Source organism: Elaeis guineensis, chromosome 1 (genome assembly GCF_000442705.2).
Source record: "Elaeis guineensis isolate ETL-2024a chromosome 1, EG11, whole genome shotgun sequence".
Classification (NCBI taxonomy): Eukaryota; Viridiplantae; Streptophyta; class Magnoliopsida; order Arecales; family Arecaceae; genus Elaeis; species Elaeis guineensis.
In genome coordinates this window covers 144,224,854-144,228,153 of record NC_025993.2, presented here as the reverse complement: position 1 = coordinate 144,228,153, position 3,300 = coordinate 144,224,854, and positions in this window count along the sequence as shown.

Below are 3,300 nucleotides of genomic sequence, written 5' to 3'. Positions count from 1 at the left end.
TAAATATGATGACGATCTATTTTTAAATAGTAGGTGTAACAAAAATTTTATATCAATTTTTTCTCAAAAAAAGGTTATAAGTGGAAAAATTATCAATTTAAATTATTTTAGTGATTTTTGAATTGATTTTTTATTTGAAAGAATGAATTAGCTTACTATAGTTATGCTCAACAAACCAACATATCCTACTCTAATTAAATATTTTTATAGTAATTTTAGTTATAATAGTTCTACTTCTTCTATTTCATCCTTTGTGAAAGGAAAAATTTCAAGTTTGATTGTAATGTTCTCAGTCAAATTTTAGGTATTCCGTCAGATGATGATAGGTATTTCAATACTAATTGGGATCGTAGAAGTTTAAATTATCAACGCTATATTAGAATTGTTTATGAGAATTGTTGGGTATAAAATACCCCCAGCTGAAGTTCGTGATGGGAATGACCCTCCGGGGATCCAACTGACTTTCGACCTCCGACAACATCTCTTCAAACCTCCCAGACGGCCGAACCCCCGCCACGCTCCCAAGTTTCGTCGACGAGCAGGACCCCGCCAGCGTCGACCGAATTCTTCGCGACGTCCGGACTCCTACGGGAGCCGAGCTCCGCCCGCGACTTCACTTACGGGTAAACTCCGTCCGGACTCCTCTGGGAGCTGGACTTCGTCCGTGACCTTGATTGCAGGTGAACTTCGACCGGACTCCTATGGGAGCCGGGCTCCGTCCCCAGCTCCGGCTACAGGTAAACTCCGTCCGAACTCCTACGGGAGCCGAACTTTGTCCCCAACCTCAACTGCTAGAAGGCTTCACCCGGACTCCTACGGGAGCCGAGCTCCGCCCGCGACTTCACTTACAGGTAAACTCCATCCGGACTCCTCCAGGAGCCGGACTTCGTCCCTGACCTTGATTGCAGGTGAACTTCGATCAGACTCCTATGGGAGCCAGGCTCCGTCCCCAGCTCCGGCTACAGGTAAACTCCGTCCGGACTCCTACGGGAGCCGAACTTCGTCTCCAACTTCAACTGCTGGAAGGCTTCACCCGGACTCCTACGGGAGCCGAGCTCCGCTTGCGACTTCACTTACAGGTAAACTCCGTCCAGACTTCGTCCCTGACCTTGATTGCAGGTGAACTTCGATCGGACTCCTATGGGAGCCGGGCTCCGTCCCCAGCTCCGGCTACAGGTAAACTCCGTCCGGACTCCTACGGAAGCCGAACTTCGTCCCCAACCTCAACTGCTGGAAGGCTTCACCCGGACTCCTACGGGAGCCGAGCTCCGCCCGCGACTTCACTTACAGGTAAACTCCGTCCGGACTCCTCTGGGAGCCGAACTTTGTCCCTGACCTTGATTGCAGGTGAACTTTGATCGGACTCCTATGGGAGCCGGGCTCCGTCCCCAGCTCCGGCTACAGGTAAACTCCGTCCGGACTCCTACGGGAGCCGAACTTCATCCCCAACTTCAACTGCTGGAAGGCTTCGCCCGGGCTCCTATGGGAGCCGGGCTCCGCCCACGACTTCGCTTGCAGGCAGACTTCGTCCGGACTTCTACGGGAGCCGGACTCCGCCTTCTACTCCGACTGCAGGAAGACCTTGTCTGAGCTCCTACAGGTGCTGGACTTCGCTTCTGACTCCAGCTACCGACTCCAACTGAACTTCGGCTGACAAGTCTAGACCCTACGCATCTCCATTACTCCCTGGCAGGCCACAATAATGGCCACGATCCTGCTCCACTCCCTACGGTGGACCCTACGCAGCTCCATTACTCCCTGACAGGCCGTACTAATGGCCACAATTCTGCTCCACTCCCTACGGCGGATCCTATGCGGTTCCACCACTCTCTGGCGAGTCACGACAACGGATGCCGCTCCACTCTCCGCAACTGATTCCACGTGGCGAGCTATGATGACAACCACGACTCCACCCCATTACTCTTCATGATAAATTTCTCCTTACCCTGGGCAGTCCACGGCCAGATGGTTACAAACATCACTATCAGTTTGTTGCTCCCTCCGCCTATAAAAAGGAGGACCCCAGATACGTTATTCTCTAAGCTCTCATTTTTACCTAGAAATTCTGCTAAAATTTCTGTTCGAGCACTCCATTCTTGTTGAGGCAGAGAACTGACTTGAACGTCGGAGGATCTTGTCGGAGCAACCCCACCTCCGGTTTAGACTTCTTTTGCAGGTCCCGGCGGCGACCGTGACTCCAGCTTCTCTGGCGCAAGCAGATTTTTACACCAACAAGAATGATAGTTTATCTAAAACTTATAAACCTAGTGCACATCAGTTACCACCTAAAAATATGTTAATTCATCATATTTTTATGTTTAATTTTCTACCAAGAGAAGGCCATAGAGATAATGTATCATATATGAATATCTATCTCCTCAGAATGATTCTTTCAAATGATAGTGTTAATTTACGATATTTAATAATAATTTATATGAATGAATGCTTTCAAAAATCGAAAATCTATTTGCCTTATGGACCTATTATGACTACTATCTTCGAGATTTTTGATGTCTCTATCATTGATGACAATGAAGTTATTAAGCTCAAATCCACTGACATCTACAATCAGTCATCTCTAAAGTGATGGAGTATGTATCTATTGATGGGGCATAGAGGTGTATGTCTGATGTAGATGAAGAAGAGAGTGATAGTGAAAGAGAGAGTAGCCTAGTCATTCTATACAATCCAATCAGCAGTCTTTCGATCTGCATGCATTGTCTGGTCGAATCGATGCACTGGAGATATCTATCAGGGAGGGATTTGCATGTATGGATTAGGATTTTGCACGATTTGATCACTTTATGTAATATTTTTATCATCAGTTTTCTTCACCTCCACAAGACCCTATAGCGGATGATTAGGTCTAGCTTCTGGTTGCAATATCTTTTGTATCAATTTTTAGAGTAATGTAATTTGATTTGTTACGAGCATATTTTTCTTTTTTTTGGTGGTAACAAATTATACAAAATAAAATATTTTTCTTGTAATATGAGTATTGTTTTCCTTAATGGTTGTCAAGATTAACTCTATTTTCCATCCTAAATATTAGTTTAGTAAGCATTAAAATAAATAATAAAATATGTAGGACAAAATGACAACCCGATCGATTGGAACTGTGTAATGGTCGATCAGACTTGTGTAGTGAACCAAAATCCCAAGTCGATCGGGACTGTGTAATGGTCGATCATAGTGAACAAGGTCAATCGATTTATTCGACTATCCCTCTCGATCTGTTTTGATCGACCGTCATCTGTCTGGTCGACCGCAAGATCTAACCAAGCTAGTCGTCCACCTCGA